The sequence below is a fragment of the Mirounga angustirostris genome, unplaced genomic scaffold (genome assembly GCF_029215605.1).
Source record: "Mirounga angustirostris isolate CCGP_5_RB_7025 unplaced genomic scaffold, mMirAng1.0.hap1 SCAF_4, whole genome shotgun sequence".
In the NCBI taxonomy this organism is placed as follows: Eukaryota; Metazoa; Chordata; class Mammalia; order Carnivora; family Phocidae; genus Mirounga; species Mirounga angustirostris.
The window spans coordinates 186,714,752-186,738,396 of NW_026991712.1; the positions used below are offsets into that span (position 1 = coordinate 186,714,752).

Below are 23,645 nucleotides of genomic sequence, written 5' to 3' on the forward strand. Positions count from 1 at the left end.
TATTGAATAAAACAAAGTATATTCTGTAATTACAATGGCATGAAATCAGAAAGCCATATCAAAAGGATTAAATAGAAAATCCTCAGATCTGTGAAAATTAAAGGACATACTGCTAAGTAAACTCATAGATCAAAGAAGAAGCCCCAAATGAAATCAGAAAATATTTCTACCTGAATGATGATAAAAACACATTACAGGTTGTGGGATGTGGTGAAAGTAGTATGTAGAGGAAAATGTAAACCTTTCAAAATGCTTATACTAGAAAACAAGAAAGGTTTAAAATCAATGGCTTAAGAAATTAAGAAAAAAAACAAAGAAGAACAAAGAAAACCCAAAGAAAATAGAAGAAGGAAAGTGATAAAAATAAGAATGGGAATCAGTGGAATAGAAAACAGACACAATAGAGAAAATCAACAAAATAAAAAATGTAGTATTTTGAAAAGAATAATACTGATAAACCTTTCTGTGACCTGCTTCAGGAAAAAAAAGGGGGGAGGGGAGAAAACACAAATTGTTTATATAAGAATGAACATTTTAAAAGGGGAGAGACATTATTACAGATCCTACAGACATTAAAAGGAAAAGGAGATTTTGGGAACAACTTTATGCCAATAGTTTTAATAACTTAAATGGGATGGTGGTCTTCACCTAAAAACACAGTTTACAAATCTAAATTGCCCATATTTATTATATACATTAAATTCATATTAAAAAACTTTTCCTCAAATAAATCTCCATACTGAAATGGCTTCAGAAGTGAATTCTATCATCCACTTATCAAAGAAATAATACAAACCCTACACAAAATTTTTTAGGAAAGAGAGGCAAAAGTAACTTTTCTACTACATCAGCAATATCCTGACCCCCAAGCCTGCCACAGGTGTTCCCACAAAAGAAAAGAAAAATATCTTTTGTGAACATTGATCTAAACATACTTAAGAAAATATTAGAAAATAGGATACAGTATATTTTAAAAGATTTAAACGTTAAGACCAAGTAGGATTATTCCAGGATTGCAAGGTTGGGTTAACATTAAAAAATCAATCAACATGACTCATTATATTAACAGAAGAGAGGAGAAAATCCATACCATAATCTCGAAAGATTCAGAAGAATTTGACAAGATTCAGCATCCATACCTGATAAAAGTTCTCACTAAATTAGGATGCTAATAGAAGTCAGAAACTGGCTGTCTCTGGAGTGGGGAGATTGACTGGAACAGGACCACCCCCCCTAGATCCCAGACCCCATAGACTAGCATTTCTGCATATTCACTGCAGCTGAACCTAATCCCAATCTTCCCCTGAATCCCAGCCCTTGTGTTGTTTACTTTAAGCAAGAAAATGATGGGCAATGGCCTTAGATTATCTGGGTTCAGGTTTGGAGGTGCCATTTACCAGCCGGAAAACAGTGAACAAGTGATTTGACCTCTTTGCTCCTCAAATCCCCTGTCCATGAAATGGCATAATGGATTTCTCCAGTGGAACTGTTGCAAGTATTGTATGACTAGATGCTCAAGGGAAGGTAGCTGCTGATGTGGTCCAGCCCTCACCCCTATCTTCACCATCCTCATCCAGCTTAGGGACCAGGATGTGCTCAGGGGAATATTTAGGAGATACTTCGGAGATATTCAGGATGGTCACTGCTAGCTGCCCCCGTTTTTCTCTCTCCTTCCTTCCTTCTGTCCCTCCCTTTCCCCTTCCCTTTTTCTTCCTTCCTTCCTTTCTTTTTATTTCCTCAAAGAAATATGTTATATTCAACAAGTCTGCATTCAGAAGGGATGAAGTTCTTTTCTACACAGTAAACATGTTTCTAAGGGGCCCCTGGGGGACACCGACACACAGACACCCTAAGTAGTGGGGAACTGTCCCCAAAGCAGGCTGGCCTTCCATAGCTTCCCACGAGTCTCATTCAGCACAGGGACCTACAGGCCTAGCTGTGTCCTCTGGTGTCCTCTCCAAGTGAATGCAGCCCCAGAGCTCCTGAGCAGAGAGAGCAGCCCTAACTCAACCCCTTTCTGAAAACATCTCCAGCTTTGCTCATCCTTTTTTCCTCTCCTTCCTGCAGTGGTGGCCTCGCTTTCCAAGGCTGACCTCTCCACTGACCTCAGCCTGAGTGAATATTGCTCCCTCCCTGTCCCCCATTATATTCTATCTCTTATCACCAGACACAAGTTCCTTCTCCTTAAGATGCCATGCAGTGCCCTGCCAGGTGCCAAGTTTGCTCATGTATTGGGATATTCCTGCTTCCTCCCCTTCTTCACCACCTACCCCGCTGTTCATGGTCCTCTTCTCTCCTAGAACTGAGAACCCCAGGATTTTGCTTCACCAGTCTTTCTTGCTTCTGAAGAAATTAATGCTCCCAAACTCTCTACCCATTTTAAATGCCTTCCTTCCTTAGTTTCTAAAACCAAGGTCTATTCTTGTTTCCATTCCTCCTGCTTACTTTCCTGTTGTCCCTTATGGCTTAGCCAATGTCTGCCCTCCCCTTGCTCCCTTGTACATGTCCTGGTGGAGATGAGATGATCTCACTTTTTGGGCTTCCTTCACGCTACAGGTGGTGGCCAGGTGAAAGAGCGCGGACAGGTGAGTATGCATTGATGTCCTCGGGGGCCTTCCTGGTAGAGCAGGCAGAAGCCAACAGCATCACCCTGTGCACCCTCCTTGCCTTGGATGCCTTGACGCCTAGAGTGCTGGTGCTGTCCTTGGGACTGTGAAGGAAAGGCCGCAAGCATCACAGAGATACTAGGCCTGACCTCACTGAGCTGCTGAGCCAGCACCAGCAGCTCCCACCTCCAGCTTCTTGTCTTTGGGAAAAAAGAAGTACCTAATTTTTAAATAGCTTTTTCCCTGACTTTCCATGGCTAGACAAAAACATTCCTAACACCGTTGTCCTTCCATGTGCTTTAAAAAGACGATTCCCAAGGATCACTCTGATTCCCCTGTCTCTTTGCTAGATGAGGGTGACTTTGGAACCTGGGTCTGGGATCCCAGCTCTTTCCCAACATTCTGTCCCTGTGGCTTCCAGAAAGTTCCTGCCTCCCAGGCAGATGACCTGCCAAGCTCAAAGTCAGCACCACAACTTCCCGTCCCACTCCGTCCTCCCTTTTAAAATCCCTTATCCCTTCCTCACTTCCTTCTCCCCTCTAAGGGTTCCCACCCTCCCATCACTCAGGGACCAAAAGTGGACCCACTTACTGATTCCCTGCCCTTCAAGCTAACCAATTAGTTTCAAGTCCTGTAGATTCCAAGAGTGTCTCTCCTGTGTCCCCTATTCTTCTTTCCCTGTGCAGGGCATTTTCCCTCTTCACCTCTCTGTGGATCCCTTAGTGGCCTCCCCACCCGCAGCCTCTCTCCATCTGATTAATCATTCTGCTGCATCGCTTGAGTCCTGCTAACTTAATCAGGCCATGATTGCCCTTCCCTCACAGGAAAAAGTCCCAAATCTCAAACCTGACCTCTAACCCCCACGCCTTCTCCTAGGATTGACGGGGGCTGACATCCGACACTGGAGGTGTCCTCTATCTGCCTATTTGCTCACATCTTATCCACTTCTCCAGTAGTGAACTCAACTTTTGACCCCTCTCTGGAATCTTCCTTGAGTGTGCCCTTGAAGGCCAAGCCCCTGCTGACCTCTGAGAACTGCAGAGGATTTGGGGCTGCAATCTTTCTCCAACCTGTTTTCCAGCTTGTAAGCTCCTGAGCGCACAGCCAGACTCTGAGGTGCCTTTGCTGGCTGCACATGGCCCAGCAGTGTCTGGCATGTGGCCAGTGGGTGACGGCGATGACCCCGAGGGCTTGCAGTGCCTCCAGACCCTGGCTGACTGCCGTAGAAACTCATGATACGTGATGGGGTGAGCCACAGGCTATAGAGAGAGGGGGTACATCCAGAGGTGCTGTGCTGGTGTTGGCAGGCCATGTCTTCCCACCACTGGGGATGCTAGCTGGAGACCAGACCAGATCAGAGCCTAATGAGCAGAAACCAGCCAGTAAATGAGAGGACACTTTGACAGTTGGGACTCTGGGGCTTCAGCAACTTGGGTGCCAGCCTGGCATTTCCATAATGATGCAGAGGAGACACCAGAAAACCCTGATAAGTAAGTTCCTGGGCTCTCCTGGTGGGGGCTCACACAGGGGACCAACAGCAGGACAGGGGGACCCAGACCCTGGACTGCCAGTATCTCACCTGCCCCTCACATGTGGTGGCTGCTTGATTGATACTTGTCATCTCTATTTTTACCATTCTTGTTTTTTCTTTCCACCTGTTGCTACTGCCAGAGAGTCTGTTTTCTTCCTAAATCCGGCCTGGATTGTCCCCAGAGGACTGGTGGAGAGGGAGGACCCCTCCCGAGAAAGTCATGATGAGTATAGATCCTGCCGGGGACTCAGATTTGTCAGATTTGTTGTTCGGGAATAAATGTGTGTGTGTGGAGTTGCTGCCAGAGGCAGGGGGTTGGAGCCATATGCTGGGGTTTGCCAGAGGGGAAGCTGACCTTTCCAGCTTTGGAAGGCTTGGGCTGCTGACCCATGGAGGGGGTGGCTGTGGGGGGCAGGGGTCCTTTGGCACCTGGGACCTGGAGGTGCCTGCTGCAGCCCAGGTGAGGGCAGCCTGTTCCACTTTGTTCTATCACACAACAGGTGTGTATTGTGTCCCCCACACGCCCCAGGCCCAGAGCCGCGCGGGACACACAGAGATGACAGGGACACCTGGCCAGGAAGCTCGCAGCCTAGTGAGGAAGGGCCTGCGGTAGATGCCATCAATATAGAGGCCACCTTGGAGGCCAGCCTTGGGTCTGGGGTGTGTGGTGTGTGTGCTGGGGCTTCACCCAGCCTGGAGGGTGTAGGAGCTTCCTGGCATGGCCAGACAAATCGCCACAATCTGGGGGCCTTAAAACAAAGTCATTTATTCTCCCAGAGTTCTGGAGGCCAGAAGTTTGAAATCCAGGTGTTGGCAGAAGGACAGGCTCTCTGAAGGTGCTGGGGAGGATCCTTCCTGCCTCTTCCAGACTCTGGTGCTGTGGGCAATGCTTGGTGTTCCTCGGCTTGCAGACCCATCACTCCAATCTCTGCATCTGTCTTCACGTGGACTCCTTCCCTGCGTGTCTGTGTCTCACCTCGCCTTCTGCCTTTTTCTGATAAGGACACCTGACATTGGGTCTAGGGCTCATCCTAAAGCAAGACAATCTCATTTCAAGCCTGTTAATTACCTCTGCAGGACCCCTTTCTCCCGTAAGGTCAGATTCACATATCTTTTTGGGAGCTCCCACCCAACCCACTAGAGTTGTGGGTGCCCATGGTTCAGGAAGCCTTCCTACGTTGTTGCCCCCATTGGCTTTGGAGGTAAAGAGGTCAGGTGGAGTCATCCAGGTAAAGAAAGGAGGGGAGAGGGCACCCCAGGCAGTGATGGATAGGACAGAAGCAGGGAATAGCAGTGAAGGAGTCTGAGCAAGGGGCAGGGCATGGTGTATATGTGATAGGAAGTGAGAGGAAAATAACAAGAGTTCTTGAACACAATTAAATTCAGGGCTTGGGCTATATCCTCAAGTCAGTGGGGAGCCATGGAAGACTTAAGGCAGAGGGAGATCAGCTCAGTTTCCTGACAACAGAAAGGGAACAGGGCTGGGAGGGACCCGACTGCTAAGAGGTAACTCCTCAGGGAAGGAGCCCAGGTGGGGAGAGCCCCATCCCTCCCACCCCTCACCCTGTTTGAACACCCCTCCAAGGCAACACACACACACACACACACACACACACACGCTTTCTTCTCTGGGGTGGGTGGGCTGTGTATCTACAGCCATTTGGCCAGATGGAGGCAGAGCTGATTGAGATTCTGGGCACGGAGGGGGTCTGGCAGCACTGGCTGCCGGTGTGAGGAGCTAATGTCCCTTTTCAGTATGCCTGTGGCTTCCCACTCTGCCTGCTATTGAACTGTTCATCTATAACATTTGTAGGCCTATTAAGAGGGAAATACAACTTCATAGTTACAGATAAGAGATTAGACAGATCAATTTGAAGTCTATGAAATAGAGTGGGGAGGATGTTATAATTTTCAAATTGTGATCTTGCTGACTTTGGAGCTGTTGGTTTATTGGCTTGCAGTCCGTCTCCTGACCACATTGGGTATGATGTGTTAGTGACGGGGAGAGCAGTCTATTGTCAAGTGCTTAAATCCACTTAGGGATGCCTGGGACTGGGACTCCATTGACTAGGGGTAGGGATGGCGGCTTGGAACAGCGGGAGCCCACCGCTTTCTGTCTCCCACTTCTGGGTGTGCGAAATTGTCCAGTCAGAGCGTAGAGCTGTGGGCTTTGCTGGATGCTCTTAATCCAATAAAGTACGGTGGCTAATGACAGAATGAAATTACCTGGTCAGGCAGTGACTCCTCAGAGGGCCCCTCTGTGAGGCTGCCGTCCTTGTTAGCAGCCTATGCTGCCAGCTGGATGTGACCTGTGCAGGAAGAATTTGCAAAAAATGTTCGAAAAAGGCCAAGTCCCCTGCAGGGAGGCTGATGGTCCCATCTGCCTCCCCCCAGCAGCTGGGCTCCTTCTGTTCTACCTTTGTGCCAGCTTCCCAGAGTTCTTACCTCTCTTACTGCTCTCCAGTCACCTGCTCTTCCTTTGCCACCTGTGATCCCTATTGGGAATTCCTTGTTGACACTGACCAACACATCCCAGGGGTAGGTGTTCTTATCTGAGTCCCAAGAATCCTTAGAAGGGAATTCAGGGTTTTTTCCTACTTTCTTCCACAAAGCTAAAGAATTTCAGAGATTTTCAGTGCTTGGTATTGGCTGCATGACCTCGGGAAGGTTTCCTAACGACTTCCTCAGCTCTGAAGTAGGGCTAATCATAGTGTCAGTCTCAAGAGGTGAAGGAAGTGGTGCTTGGGAAGGGTTCAGCACCAAGTGACACACAGCAAGCTCTGCACAGATGTTTGCTACATCATCAATACCACCACCACTGCTGCTGCCTCCACCATTACAATCACCATCATCATCATCACCATCATCTCCACCACCACCATCATCATCATCACCACCATCACCATCATGATTATCATCACCATCATCATCATCACCATCATCATCGTCACCATCATCACCATCATCTCCATCACCACCATCATCATCATCACCACCACCACCATCATGATTATCATCACCACCATCATCACCATCACCACCATCATCATCATCACCACCACCACCATCATCATCACCACCATCATCACCATCACCACCATCATCACCATCATCATCACCATCATCACCATCACCACCATCACCATCATCACCATAACCATCATCATCATCATCATCATCACTACCACCACCCTCACCACCATCATCATGATCATCACCATCACTACCACCATTACCACTACCACCACCATCATGACCATGATCATGGCCACCATCATCACCATCATCATGACCATCACTGTCACCACCATCATCATCACTATCATCACCATCATCACCATCACCACCACCATCATCACCATCATCACCACCATCATCCCATCATCACCACATTATTATCAATTATCTAGTCCGACCTCCTCATGTTTTAGGTTAGATTGTTTGAGTGTTCTTAGGAACGTTTCTTTTTTCCATATTTTAAGAAAAAAACAGGCACACATGCTCACACACATACAGAGAGGGGCAGAGAGATCCAGTGAAGGAAAGCTGATCAAAGGTGGGGGGACACAGGAGATACATAAAGAATAAGAGGCACACACATGGAGACATTTCTCATGGCTAAGAAAAAGAGAATAGAATATAGCATGTTGAGACCTGGGGCAGCAAGAACATGGTCCTGGCTTTGACCAAAGTAGCAGCCTCCATCTGGCACCTTCTTAACAAGTGGCAGCTCAGAACTCTTGATGATATTGTCATATTGGTGTTGTAGACATGATAATGGTGATCATCAGTTCATTGGAGGGGACGTCACCTCTTGTCTTTCAGGTTGAATTAAACTGGTGAAAAGCCTTGGTTCCTCTTACATAGAACATGATATTAGTAGTTTAAATTCTAAAACAGACTAGAAGCAATAACACAATGGGTAACAGGACGTTGGTGTTGGTGAGACTTTCCCCGTGGTCTTGGAGTCACAGTGGAGGCCCCACAATTGAGATCAATAGAGGACACCTACCCCTAGTTTCAAAGACAACATGAGGCCACACTACACATGCAGAGCTTTCTTTTTTTTTTAATTCTTATGTTAATCCCCATACATTACATCATTAGTTTTAGATGTAGTGTTCCATGATTCATTGTTTGTGCATAACACCCAGTGCTCCATGCAGAATGTGCCCTCCTCAATACCCACCACCAGGCTAACCCATCCTCCCACCCCCCTCCCCTCTAGAACCCTCAGTTTGTTTTTCAGAGTCCATCGTCTCTCATGGTTCGTCTCCCCCTCCGATTTCCCCCGCTTCATTCTTCCCCTCCCGCTACCTTCTTCTTCTTCTTTTTTTTTCTTAACATATATTGCATTATTTGTTTCAGAGGTACAGATCTGAGATTCAACAGTCTTGCACAATTCACAGCACTTACCAGAGCACATCCCCTCCCCAGTGTCTATCACCCAGCCACCCCGTCCCTCCCACCCCACCCCCCACTCCAGCAACCCTCAGTTTGTTTCCCACATGCAGAGCTTTCTAAAAGATGGTGAAACTGGTTCTGTGAGTTGTCACCCACCTCTGGCATACATAAGAGAAGATAAGAAGCTCAAAAGAGATTGACTGGAGAGGAGGGGCCACCTGGTTCCATTATCTTCCTGGGCCAAGGTATAGAATCCAAGGCAGGGAGGTTTCATGAAAACTGCTTTGTGAGTAGGGGGTATGCCTGTGCATAAGAAACCCATCCCTGTGCCCCAGAGCCATTGGCCTCTGGGGCTGCTGGCACCACAGCCACTGGTGATGAGACAGCACTTGGGAGGTCAAATCTGAGTCCTGGATTTTGGTAAAGCATGGCGGGGGGGTGGGGGCTGGCTGGATTGCCTGTGACCATGAAGAGAAGGGGGGAAGCCTGCATTTCCAGAATTTGGGGGAGGGAGTTCAAGTTACCTAACTTCCCCATGAACTTAGTGATTGTTGTGAGTATAGCCAGACCTGAAGGGTCTTGAGAAGGCCTGGTCCAAAAGAGCTGCCCACCTGAGTGAGCCAATCCTGGTGGACCATGGCTGTGAGGAGCTCAGAAAGAGCAAGATGTTATCCTCAAGAGACTGAATTAGTCAGGCCAGCCCTGGTTGTACTGCAGTAACAAACAGTCCCCAATTATGGCCACATCACAGCAGCCCCAATCAAGTAAGAGTTTACACTTTAAGGCTATCTTCAATCCCTACCCAGCCCAGAGGAGCCTGAGAAGTAGCTATTAAGAGATATTACAGACCATGCTTCCCACTCCTTTATGATCAGCTGAATCCATGGTCTGGCCAGAAATTAGGGAGAGAACAGAGGTCAAAGTGGATGATGAAGTGAAGTTTGATTGAAACTGGATATTGATTTTTTATCTACCTGGAGTGAGACTACTCTTAGGGTAATCAAGTTGTGCACTGCACAAGGGTATCTGACACAATGGACTAGTAGATGCTTAAACCCATGCTTAGCTCTGTTATCCAAGATTTGCATCCTAGCAAGTGTGGTGCATCAACTCAGAGGGAGAGGCACCCTCTGTATAACGCATCCATCCATAAAGGACCTTAAAAATTTGCATAAAAGCATCATATATGCTAAGGGGTAGCTATTCCAGTACCTGAAAATGCCTAGAAAAGCCTGCGGATGCACCCACGCTATCATTCAGGGTTGGACCAGCACAGTTGAAAGACATTGGTGGGAAGAAAAGTAAATTTGTATCTCGATTGAACTTCACTGAATTCAGTCCATCAAGACACAATAATAGTGCACCATTCTAAGGAAGGAAAGGGAAATATGTGCAAGCCAACTAGAGGACTGGTTGTTCAGTAAGACAGAGACCTGCCCTGAGGGCTGTTGCATGTATCCCCAGGCTCAAAGAAGTAGGGCTGCTGCTGTAGCTAGCTGTTCCTGCTCCTTTGTTGTGCCTAGGACAGCAATGCTTGGGAATTCACATGCTACTGTGAGGATGGTTGTGATCTAGGCATCACAAGACTGGGGCCCAAGCCTGCATTGTGCCACTCACTAGCTAGTTGGGACCCTGAAGGTGTCAATAACTGAGACACCTTCTCCGGGTCTCAGTTATTGCTGTCTAAAATGAAGAATAGAACCCAGTGAGCTAACATTCCATTTCATAACCATGGTGATAATGACAAAGACACGGTATTACCTGACACGTGGTTCTTATCAGGTGCCAGCCAACATTATGAGCACGTTTATATATGTTGACTGAATCCCCTTATGGGGAGACACCCTATTCCCATTTTACAGACACAAATGGAAACTCAGAGAGGTCGAGTGGTTTGTCCCAAGGGTCAGAGCTGTAAATGACAGAATGGGGATTTGAACTTAGTTTAACTGTAGGGTTTGTGTTTTAATGCCATGCTCCATGGGCTCTCAAATGCTCACAGAGTATCAGGTGTCCTATAGTGAGTGCTTACTATGGGCTGCTCACCGTGCTGGGTGCTTTTAGCTGCAGCTCACTTCACCCTCAGGATCCTCCTTGAAATGTTGATGCCGTCTACAGCATTTTGTGTTTGAGAAAATGAGGAGCGCAGAGACCAAAGTGCCCAAGGTCATGTGCTGGTTAGTGGAAAGCCTGGGATTCATCCTGTCTGCAGCTGGAATGGATCCCCCAACAAGGATGGGGCTAAGACAGGCGTTGGACTCTGGGGGCCCTAGAGCCTCTCTTCTAGGGAATGCTTTTCCTCTTCCTCACACCCCCACCCCCTCTTGTCTGCCTTCAGCTCTGCCTCCATGGCTCAGGGTGACTGAGCACCGCCTCGCTGCTCCTGTTGCACCTGACTCCAGGAAGGAGGGTGGGCGTGGGTGTATCCCTGGGTTTCTGCCCTGCCTGTCCATTTCCCTGGTCAGCTAGCCGGCTTCCTCTGGGCTGGGCCCATGTCTTGTTAGACAGTGGGGTCCTCACAGGGGGCTGACATAGCTGCCATGTGTGGATGAGTGAAGGAATTGGATGGATTGGCAGGTACTTAAAGAAGGGCTGGGGGCAAGCACCCTCCACAAATGAAAGCATCAGCTCAATGAATGATAGGCGTTTGTCTCCCTCCTCTTGGTCAGTTTCCCCAGGAACACCAATTTATGGGATGGGGCGTCTGGGTGGCTCAGTTGGTTAAGCGACTGCCTTCGGCTCAGGTCATGATCCCAGAGTCCCTGGATGGAGTCCGACATCAGGCTCCCGGCTCAGTGGGGAGTCTGCTTCTTCCCCTGACCCTCTCCCCTCTCATGCTCTCTCTCACTCTTTCTCTCTCTCTCAAATAAATAAATAAATAAATAAAATCTTAAAAAAACAAAACCATTTATGGGGTCTGTCCACGAGTCCATGGATATGGTCGCAAATAAGCCAGAGAAGGTCCTTAACTGTGGGCTCTTCCTTTTCAATGGGGAAGATATAAAATAAATAAGCACCTAAGTAGACAAGATGATGTAGTCATGGTAGGGCTGAGAAGGACATTTGCCAGGAACTGCACAGTTAGGACTCTGGAATGTCCATGCAGGAGTGTGGCTCAGTGTCCAGAGATGAAAATGAATTACTGGCATTTCGTCTTTTAGAAACTGGTTGCAAAGATATTGGGAGGGCCTGTGGTACAGAGAGAAGAACATAAGGTGAGCCCTTCTAGCTTCTGAAAGCCACTGCCTCCCTTATGGGCGGGAGGAGGAAAAGGAAGGAAAAGGAGACAATATTACCCAGAGCTGCAGGATTGCTCTTCTGTGGTTTTGGTGCTAGGAACTGCCAGAGCAGAGACTCAAATCAACACTAGCTGGTAGTTGCTGCCCCCATCCCTGCTGCAGGGACTACACCAGAGCACACCGCTCTCCTTGCTTGCCTTCTCCCTCCTCCCACCGCCCTCAGGGGCAGGACCTCACAGGAAGCAAGAGAGCCTGGAAACCAGACGGACTGGTGCATAGTGCTGATCGGGGGCTTGCGAAGTAATCCACACCTTGGCACAGGGGATTTGGGTTGGCTTTCTGGTTGAAGCAAAGGTCTAGGACCTGCCCCAAAGCTACTTTGCAGAACCAGTAGGCAATTTTTATCGAGATTTATAGGTATTTGGAGGTAGCTTTTGGGGGCTGGTGAAGGCTGTGCTGGGGCAGGGGGCACGGGCTGAGTTGACAACACATTTGGTGCTATGATGAAGATCAGCTGGGGGTGCTGAGGAAAGTGTCCTGAACATGTGGATTTGGGCTGAGACATGCAGGAGGGGACTGTCGCTTGAGGTGTCCTCCCAGAGCACCGAGGGCTGAAGATGCACCTGTGGCTTGGGTCACCTGCATGCTCAGCTGCTTAGTGACCCAACTTTCCCAGCACCAGGCTCTGCCTTGCCAGCTCCCTTCTGAGGTCCAAGCTGGAGCCCCTCTCCAGTGGCTTCTGGCAAATTCAACAGCAGCCCCCACCCATCTGGATTTCTGGGGCTGCCATAACAAAACCACAAACTGGGGGCTTAGAACAACAGAACTTTATTCTCTCCCAGTTCTGGAGGCCAGAAGTCAAAAATCAAGGTGTTGGCAGGGTCTTGCTTCCTGGGAGTTTCCAGGAAAGAATCCTTCCTTGCCACTTGCAGCTTCTGGTGGCAGCCAGCATACCTTGGCCTTCTTTGGCTTATAGATGCGTCACTCCAGTGTCTGCCTCTGTCATCCCATGACCTTCAATCCTGTGCATCAGCATCTCCTGTTATCATAAGGACACCAGGCATATTGGATTTAGCACCCACCCTACTCCAGCATGACCTCATCTTAACTCATTACCTCTGCAATGACTCTATTATATCCAAATGCGGTCACAGTCTGAGGTTCTGGGAAGGACACAAGTAGGGGTGGGACATACCAGAACCTGGCACCCACACCACAGTCATGTTCTACCCACATCTAAGAACATCTCATTGTTCTGTGCCCAGCCTCCAGATCCACCTGCCTTCATGCATTAACACTGACAGGTGCTGGATCCCAGCTTGTCTTTCTGGTGGTGGAGTGGGGAGCTACAGAGTGGAGCCTGTCAGAACACTCCCAGCAAGCTCACCAGCCAAGAAAAGGGTCCCCTTGTATCAGATTCACTCATCTGATACTGTTTTTTTTTTTTCACTGAAGTTACTGATAACACACAGAATCACCCACCAGTTCGCCAGGCCAACAAATGGAAGTTTTCTCATTTTCCTATATCCCCTTCCAATATTTGCCGAAGCGTTGAATGTTTTGGTAGCTGTATAACACAGCAGACATGAGATTTGTTTTATGCTTTCACTCTACTTTCTCTCAGAGGCATTATCTCCATTGCTACGGTCTTCATAATTATCACTTTAAAAGCTGCATAATGTTGCATTAAGAGGATGTACCATGATTTACTTAACTAAATGTCCAGCCGTGGTGAAGCAGTTGTTTTACTATTTAAATAGTGTGATTATGAACATCTCTGGAATTTGGCTTTTTGATTCTTATTTAATTCTTTGAAGGATTACATTTAAAATTAAACATTGCATTTTCGTTTCCTTTAAATAAACGATCTCTCCAATATGCTGACATTTTCCTAAGAATTTAGCACTGAAGATAGATTGTAATATACAAGATTTTGCTGTTTGCCTGTTCAACGTTTCCTCATAACAGTAAAATCACATTCCCTGGAGGCCATCCTCCTTCTCCTTGACCTCCACGTGCTCTGGCTGGAGTCAGCCTCACCCCAGTGATGGGGGTAGCATCTGGGACAGCAGGTCCAGTCCCCTTGGCCACAGTACTTGGCTTAGGGATGGGCCAGTGGCCAGATCTGTGTCAATCAAGGTGGGTCCAGGGTTTCTGTAGAAATCACTGGGAGGATGGAACCTCTCTGGAGCTACGAGGATGGAAGCCTGGAGTTGTTGGCAGCCACTCTGCCACCATGAGGTAAGAGTCTGTCTGGGAACAAAACAAAATGGAGGGGAATGGAGAAGAGAGATGGAGAGAGACAGAAAAAAGATAGTGAGGGGAGATGGAGTGGAGAGAGGAAGGGAGGGAGGGAGGGATGCAGGAAGAGAGACACGGGACCCTGAAATCGTAGATTGAGTCCTGCACGGTACAGGTATACAGCCATCAAATGACCCTTTCTTGCTTACGCCTGTTTGAATTGGTGTCTCTTGTCACCAAAACAGTGCTGTTGGGTATTCTGCATTGGTGTTTGCATACTTTAGAAACTATAGAAAAAGGAGAAACTTTTCATCTGTTGGCATGGCAGCTGGTAGGTTATCACTAAGCTTAGAATGGAGGAAAATGAAGGCAGAACATGTGCATGCCTTCAGAAAGTAGCGTGTCGGTGATGGGCCAGATCACACAGGGGAGGTGTGTCTGATGCATTCAGCACACTCACTGTGGTGGGTTCAAAGAGCACTGGAGAGAGAGTCCATGGAGCCAGAGCCAGTGTCCACTCCTGTCCCCGAGCCTCCCTTCCTTCATCTGCAGGAAATAAGGGGTTAGATCAGATTCCAGACATCGCAGGGGAGAGAGACAGCCCTCCCACCCTCCACCTGGGCGGCCGGACTTGATCTCTTTCCAAACATACCTTCCATGTAAGATTTCATTTGAGGGGAAAAGAGCATCAACGAAAACAAACGGCTCCACCATAAAAGCAAACAGTTGGCAAGTCGGTGAGCTCGATGGTTAATATCCACCATGCTTTCCAGCTCCAGATCCCTGGGACATCAGGATGCGTTTGCTTCCCTCCCCATCCTCAGTAAACACTGCGACTGACTGCCAGGTCTCAGTGGCAGACGTGTCTGCCTGCCTTCCCGGGGGGAAAACAATTGTTCTCCCCGCCTCTGAGCCCCCCAAGGCCCTGGACAGGCGTATCAGGTTAGATGGAGGTGGTATGTGGAGAATCAGTCTTTTTCTAATAATGTCCTGTGCAGTGAAGGAGTAGGTCAGCTTCTCAGATGCATCTCTCGAGACTAAGAGCCATAGTCTAGACAAGTGATTTCACACCTCCCAGGGCATGGTCCCCTATCATTCCAGCATCTTTGACCTGGCCCCTGCTTGCGTTTATTCCATCTGGAGCCTCGGCATTTGGAAGAATGTTTGATCATCCTGGCCAGGAAGGTTTGTCTTTTTAAAATACAACAGCTGCATTAAGACTTTCTTAAAATGGCCTGTAAGCCTACACAGGCAAGGGCATGGCTCTGTAGAATTCTCTTGTCCTCAGTTACCAGGAAAACTTTTGAAGGTCATGCTAAAGACACAAAGAAATACGTTTCATGATCTTCAGGAGTCATCACCAGATAATTTCTGGCCTGGTTTGGCATCTGTGCCCTTGACTCGCAGCTAATGAGTTCAGGGGAGATGTATAGGGCTAAAATAAAATACTTCTGTTAGAACGCCTTATCTTTTCCAGGGTGGCTTTACATTAATTTCCTCACTGTCTTCCCCCAACAACTCTGTGAATTAAGTAGAGAGCAGGTAGCATGATCCTGATTTTGCAGGCGAGGAAGGAGGACCCAGAGAAGTTATAGGGCTCCCTCAAGGTCACCCAGCGATGAAATGGTAGAATCAGCATGGCAATCAGGTCTCCTGACTCCTGGTCTGTTAGAATGCCTTATCTTTTCCAGGGTGGCTTTACATTAATTTCCTCACTGTCTTCCCCCAACAACTCTGTGAATTAAGTAGAGAGCAGATAGCATGATCCTGATTTTGCAGGCGAGGAAGGAGGACCCAGAGAAGTTATAGGGCTCCCCCAAGGTCACCCAGCGATGAAATGGTAGAATCAGCATGGCAATCAGGTCTCCTGACTCCTGGTCTTCCCTCTTTTCATTAAGCCCAAGGTTGGATTTAGCAGCTTAGTGAAATTTGAGGCATGAGGTTTTACCCACAAGTCCTTGCATTCACCTTTAATAACCAGGGAATTTGTTGCTTGATTTACTGACTAAAAGCAGAATAGTTAATTAAATGTAACCACAGCAAGCTTTGGTAGGGAAGGAAAAATATCCCACGTCATTGTTCTTTCGCTAAATGAGAAAGTGCTGAGCCATCTGTCCAAGACAGCAACCCCAAGTGGAAATGTATTGTTCTTTGGTTATTGTTTCAAAAGACACAAAACCTAGAGGCTTCTGGGTACGGAAGGAATGTATGATGAGGGACAAGCGCGGCACAGTTGTTCACGTGAGTTAATTTTCTCAGTCCTTTGGAGAAACAAAGCTCAGCAAAACTCTGAGTATGTTCCCCATGAATACCAAAATGAGATTAAATTCAACATCTAAAGACTTTTAATAAAGACGAAGCCAGAAGGATTCAACCACAGGGAATCGCCGACCAAAAGCATTAGAAAATTGGATACCAGAAATGAGAGACCAGAAGCCAGGAGACATCCCGGCTTACCCAGGAGACTGTGGCAGTACCCAGCTTGGACGGGAGCATATTCTTCCTGTTTTGGAGTGAACAAAACTGAGTAATTGTATCCCCACAGAAATCACGACAGCCAGTAATTAACGGGCAACGCTGCTCCCAACCCGAACACCTGTGTCTACACAGCCCCGAGTGACAAGAAACACACTTAGACAGTAGCACCTTCACCTGGAACATAGAGGCGGCCTGTCTTCACTCCAGTGAGGGTGTGAACCACCACAATGATAGAGTCTCCGTGTGGGTCGACAGAATAATTATCTTTCCTCCACTACCTTGTTGTGTTTTTCCTGAAAGATATGCTTCCGTCCTGACCCCCTCGTACCTGGGAAGGTGACCGGATTTGGAAATAGGGTCTTTGCAGGTGTCGTCAAGTTAGGATGAAGTCAAGTTAGGGTGGACCCTGATCCAACATGACTGGTGTCCTTTGAAGAAGAGACTCACAGCGGGGCTGGCCACGTGGAGATGGAGGAAGAGACTGGCGTGGATGTGCCTGTGAGCCAAGAACAGCCTGGGGCCATCAGCAGAGGAAGATCCTCCCCTGGAGCCCTTGGACGGCGCACAGGCCCACCAACACCTCGATTTCAGACTTCTGGGTCCCAGAACTGGGAGACAGCCAATTCTTGTTGTTTAAGAGCCCCTGTTTTGGGGGGCTCGTTATGGAAGCCACACAAAACTCCCCAGGAATGCCCACAACTCCCCAGAAATGTCTCAGGTGTGGGCCTACAGCCTTGTGCTTGGGAGGAGCTGTCCCCCACAACATGCAGAGTCGGAGAGGGATGGCTAGTTTTGTGACACGGGGTGGTGGGAACCTGGGAGCTGGCAGGGCATCTGTGGGTGGAACCCCACCCGATTTCTCTTTCTGGGACACCCAACAACACCCACCAGACAGGGAGTGAGTGTCGGAAGTGTGCCTAGAATGTTCTCCCCCTGCACAGCCCCAGGGCACCCCACCTCATCCAAGTCCTTGCTCACGTGTCGCCTTTCCCCAGAGGTCTTCTCCAATCAGGGACCGAGATGTGCAGCCCCACACCCTCTGCTCTAGATTTCTTCACACTGTCTTCTACTCTTCTTACTATTATGTGTTTTGCCTGTTGTCTGTCTCGTTCCTGGAAAATGCTCTGCGAGCCTGTTTTCCTCACTGATATGCCCCAGTACACATAGTAGGCACTCAACAAATACCCATTTGTTGAGTAACTGGATAAATGAATTGTAGTCAAAGACATTTGGATACCTGGGTTCAAGAGGCTCTGGCTGGTCCACATGCATCTGTGTGCTTCCCAGGATAGGGCTCACCTCTGCCAAAAGGAGGGCGAGCTCCCTTTCATGTGTGAAACCCGAAAATCATGGCGTTTCACATGGAATCCCCCATCCCCTAAGGAGAAGTGCAGGCCATCCTAACAGCCACCTCCACGTTTTAAAGCAGTGGACGCAGAAGGGCTGAAATCTGGTGTGGATGTTGTCTTAGCCTGTTTGGGCTGCAGTAATAAAAACAGCACAGACTCTCACTCTTACCTGTTGCCGTTCTGGGGGCTGGAAGTCCAGGGTCAAAGTGCTGGCAGATTCGCGGTCTGCAGAGAAGACCCACTTGCTCTTTGCAGACAGTCGCCTTCTCTCTGTGTCCTCACTGGGCAGAGGGCCGAGGGGGCTCTTGAGGGCCCCTTTTCTAAGGGCATTAATCCCACTCATGAGGGCTCCACCCCTGTGACCTAATCACAAAGGCCCCACCTCTTAATATCATCACATTGGGAGTGAAGATTTAACATGAATCTTAGGGGGACACAAACATTCAGTCTACATCAAGTGTGAAGTGTGTCCTGACTTTAAACACATGTACTGGCCATTCATTCATTCATTCATTCATTCACCTTATGCAAGACGCTGGAGAGGCTCAGGTTCCTTCCTTAATGAGCTGTTCCAGAGCATCAGCAAGGTTATCAGATTCTTCACAGCCCCACCTGGAACCCACATCTGAGAGCACCCTGAGGCCAGAAAGGAATTTTCCATGAAGCGATCGTTCCAGCCTCTCTGTTCGTTATCCAGGGACGTACTGGTCAGAACGATGGCTCATCTTGACCGTTCTCCCGCCATGGCGGTGGCGTCCACAGAAGGTGGAACAAGGTCAGTCTGAGGTGTGCCGACTGGTGGTCGTGGCCATGGAGCCTGCCTCTCCCTTCACCTGGGTCCCCAGACCACAGCGGGCCTTAGAATTCTGAAAATGACCTGAGTCCTGGCCAAACGGCCACTCTGTGGTCTGGTCCCGGCCAGGAGAGGGTGCAGGTGGCACGGAGAAGCCAGGAGTGCCCTGCACGTGCAGGGGCAGTTCACACAGAGAGTCCCAGTGAAGTCTGCAGTCCATGAAACCCTGTGCAGGAGTCCAGGCCTCCCGAGCTGGCTGTCCTGGGTCCTGTGCCCCAGGAGCTCCTCCCAACTTCCCGCTGATGTTACTCTGCTCGTCCTATGGCAACAGTCTGCTGGCCGCCCTCTTCCTGTACCTCTCTCCTCCTTCCTTCCCTTCCTCTCTCCCTCGCCCCCTTCCTGTCCCTCCCACCTTCCCCCCTCCTTCTCTCTCTTCCTGTCCCTCCCTCTCTCTCTTCCTGTCCCTCCCTCCCTCCCTCTCTCTCTTCCTGTACCCCTCTCCCTCCTTCCCTCCTTTCCTCCCTCCCTCCCTCTCTCCTTCCTCCCTTCCTTTCCCTCCCCCCTCCCCCGCCTTCTCTCTCAGCCACTTGTCTTGATTCCTGTGTTCCCTGTAGCTCCACCACCCACAGGCTCAGCGTGGTCTCACTGGTGGTTCTGTCTGGGCACAGAGGCCTCCCACTCACCCTGGCACCTTCTCTCCCTTTTTGCTCCTTTCCAAAGTTATTTGTGTTTGCATCAAACAGTGACCGAGAGGTGTGGGCTGAAGCTTGGGCAGGGGGAATGTTTCAGCACGTCAGAAGGCCTGGGGTTTTAGCTGAAGGGTTCTGTGGTGAGGATAATTCGTCTGTGATGAACACAAGGAAGGATGAGAAAGATGAGCAGAGCCTAGTGGGATATGTGCAGGCGGCACATGGGTCCTGGAGAGAACGCTTCCTGCATCTGCAGGAAGGTCGGCAGAGGGAGACCCTGCCTCGCTGTGGCACGCTGCAGGGCTCTTCAAGCAGAGAGAGGGCCTACAGGCATCACTTACACTGGTGCTGAAGGAGTGAGACGGGGGCTGAGCCCTGGCCCCTGGGCACCCACTGGGTGAGAACCGTCAGGAGCAGCGTGGACATCCAGGCTGTCCACCCAGGTCTCTGTCCCAGCCAGAAAACCCGCTATTCCTGTGAGCTTGCCGAGCTCATTCTCTCCATTGTGATGGAGCAGGGTGCTTGCCTGCTCGGGCAAGGCCTCCGAGGGCAGGAGGCCACACTGCGGCTGCCCCTCTTCATCGACCAGCAGTGAAAGGTGATGGGTGACCTTCCTCCTCCTCCAGAATTTCAGGTGAGTCTTCCTGGTTGGCAGAATTGTCCAGTGCCCCAATGTCAACAGTGCACACTGAAGTTGACTTGTCCTCCTGAGGGTCTTCTCTCCCTGCTCCGTGGGGTCTGCTCTCAAATGAGGCATCTGCACCCAGCCCTTGCCCCAGGCTCTGCCTTGGGGGTAGACCCAAATTAAGACACCTTTCATCCAATGGCTGTCTCCTTACACGGGTCTCTTGGGGTCTTAGTGGCAATCCTACTACTGTATTTGAACACATGCTGGTACCCCCTGGCAGCATCACCTGGGTTTTTGAGAGTGGGACTCGGAGCTCTCTGAAACAGGAGGAGAGCACGTGCTCAGGGTCAGCCACCCAGTGCATTTACTGACGAGTGGGTGGACACTCTGCTCTAACTGACTCATGTCTTACCATTTGATCAACATTCTTTTCTGACTTGTCACTCACTTATTGAACTTAGGGGTGAACAGACATTCTTTGGGGCCTCATGCAGACATGTGTCTAAGGAGAGAAAAAGCAAGCTTTGAGTGTAGATCTGAGGGTCTTCAGAGGGGCATGCCAGGCATGGAGTGCAGCCTGCTCTAGGTAGGGTCTCCCGCTACCCCCAGAAGTGAAACTCACCCCTAAGCAATAGGTTAGGGAGTGTCCCTAGACTGCAAGAGAGGGAAGAACCAAGATGCCTTCCTAGGAAAAAGGAGCAAAAACAAAGCAAACGCTTTGTTCATAAAAACGCATTTTTTGCATTTGTGTAACCAAGTTAGCTTTTGACAGTTTCACCTGGTGAGCTTGCGAAATAGGCTCCTGGGCCCTTCTCCCTTGCGCTTTGCATCAGGGAAACTGAGAGTCACGGGGCAGAATGAGCTGCCCTGGTCACATGGCTGTTTTGTGCAGAGTCCATGCTGAGGTCACTTCCAGCTGGAGGACGCTGCCTGCGTTCACACCATGAACCCAGCCCTTCCAGGGACAGACGGCCCAATAAAAGCAGAGGAGTTATCAATACGTACAGAGAAAACAAACAAAAGCAGAGTGTACTGGAAAAAGCGTCCTCACGAAAAACAAGATTAGTCATTCGTGGGAGGAAGAACAGAGAACATTAATATAGAACAGAAAGTAATTCCCTTTGACAACTCCAACCCGCCTGCCCCTGCCGCGGTATTTTCCACTTTGCTACAATTTGTAAAGTTATCATTTTTGTTTTGTCCCTCCTTTGGCTTCATTTCTTTCCCTTCATCTGTGGTTTATGTTAACACACAGGAAGACCCACTTCTATCTCGCTGCCCATTGGTTTTGGGGAACGTTTCTGCTGTTTTTCTAGTTTTTCTGTATCCGTTTTTCTTCCTCTTTGCTTAAGAAGGATCTCACGTCCAACTCTAGGGGTTAAAAGTCGCTAAAATCTAGTGAGGATTATTTAGGAAGAAAAATGGCAAGCTGATAAAGCCCATCCTTTCCCTGTCCTCAAACTTGATATTTTAATCCAAGTCCTGACATGATCAGAATAGTTAGCTTGCTTGCGGGGAGTCCGGAGCATCCTGATGTCTCCTCCCACCGTCTTGGGTGCAGGAGAATGCCAGGGAGGTCTTGGGAAGGTGTCAGAGTGGTGTCAGTGAGGGTCATTTGCAGATGAGGAGGATCTGGGGGTCAACAGGCAGAGGACCAAGGATGGTACAGCGGGCCTTCTTGGGTCTTTTTCTGGGTGGGTCTTTACCATCAACTCATCCATCTGAAATAAAATCTCAGTTTTCCACATAAAACAGAAAAGGCCCTGGTTTTCCTTTCCCCAAGAGCTTACAGAATATAAATGAACCCTTTTATGCAACACCAAGCCGAGATGCAGAAGATCATCTCATACCAACCAGATAAAAATACGATTAAACAATATTTTCCCAAGCATCTTCCTCTCATTTAATGTCTTCTACCAGATATCTCGCTTAGATCCAAACAGAGGATATGCCAAAAAATCAGAACCACAGTCAAGTCTCCTTGGCTCCGTGTATTTGACCGACGAGAAATTAAGCGGCTCAGAATGCCCCCCAGGGAGCGTGTCGCTCATTCCCTGACACAGCTCCAGTAATCACACTACCTTAACCTAATAGAAGAGGGTAAACACATTATTTTGCATGAAATTATGTGTCTTAATGAATTAATAATAGGGTTACAATTCTCAACTCAACAAGCAGGGAAATACAGAGTATAAAATAAGGGCAAGCAACTGCATTATAATTAGTTGGTCTTTGCTACACCGTGTTTAGGAATGCATTAGCTCTGATTGCCGGGAGGGAAGGGCAAATTGTGGGCAAGGTGACCCCTACTTCTGGGGAGTTCAGATGGGAGAGAAAAGAAGGGAGGAGGCTGCAATTAAAGGTCTTGGAATAACAAGGATACATTTCTGCCAACTGACCCCATCCATTCTGAGATTCTGATTTTTGGAATCTGTCCTAAGTGGAGCTCCTCATTCCACACACTCATGACCCTGCTGGCCACAGCCTTTTTACACCTCCTGCACCTTCTTCTGGATCCCTGGTTGTAAAGAATTTGGCTTTTCCCAAAGAGAGATCTAGACTTTGACCTCAGCTTCTGGGAGGTGATCTATATCATATCCAGCAGGAGTGTCTTTGTTTAACCTGGAGGCTGGCCACACTGGATTTAGGATGGGGGCTGGCCATGCCAGAAAGACCAATCTCATGGGTGTAGGTGGTGCCTGGCTATTGGTATCAATGGCCCTGGAAGCTGAAATCAACCAAATGAGCAATCCTATCAACCATGCTTATGTAATGAAACCCTGGTAAAAACTCTGGGCACTGAGGCTAGGATGACCTTCCCTGCGGGCAAAATTTCTGTGTGTTCTCACATCTATGAAGGAGGGTAACGTGACCTGACTTCAGGGGGACACAACAATGCAAACTACATTTAGAAAACCCCTGGACTCCACTCTGTATACTTCTTCCTTTCGCTGAATTTGGTGTGTATTCTTTCCCTGTCATAAACCCTAACCATCAGTACAGCAGTTTTCAGTGAGTTCGGTGAGGACTTGTGGAGAATTATCAAGACTGAGTGTGGTTTTGGGAACCCTCTGAGTGTGTAATTGGCATCAGAAGTGAAGGTGGTCTTGAGGAAGAATGTGATGTCAATCCGAAATGTGGCTAATTCTGGGCAACCCCCAATGTTTTTGGAAGTTGTGTTTCTTGTTCTCCTGATTGGAACCCTGGCACTGTCTATGGCCAGCACATTTGGGGCATTTTTGGCTGATTTAGCTGTGTGAGATGTGGTTGAGGTCTTTATTTTTCCATAAAGAGTATTTATGTACAACACAAAGCATTTATTTTTAGTGCAGTCACTCAGCTTTTGGATCTAAGCAAAGTCTTGACCACCTGCAAGGCTCTCAGTGAGGGCTCAGGACTCGGAGCAAAACTGCATTTGAAGAATGGCTCAAACCAAGTGCTATAGAGCTGTCAACAACAGAGAGGGATGTGCTCACTTTGTATGCCTCCATAAGAGCCGTGATGTCTAGGGCTGGCTGAAGGGCCATTGCTGAGTTTCTTCTAGAGGCCCAAAGAAGGCATCACAGTTTTACTAGAAAGAGATTCAGTGTCTCTCAGACCACAGGAGGCAGGGCTGACCTGTGTTGTTTGTATCCATCCGTCTCCCTGATTCGTACCAAGGGTGTTCCAAACATCCAATAAACCTCT

General features: G+C 48.6%; 1 long non-coding RNA gene across 1 annotated transcript; it reads right to left on the reverse strand.

Moving 5' to 3' along the window:
• Positions 1-12,593: 12,593 nt before the first annotated feature.
• LOC123858483 (uncharacterized) lies at positions 12,594-18,954 on the reverse strand. Its single transcript, XR_006794164.3, has 4 exons — positions 18,371-18,954; positions 18,018-18,211; positions 14,482-14,567; positions 12,594-12,819 (listed from the first exon to the last, which is right to left on the reverse strand). It is a non-coding gene; the product is annotated as an uncharacterized LOC123858483 (long non-coding RNA).
• Between the last annotated feature and the right edge of the window lie 4,691 nt (positions 18,955-23,645).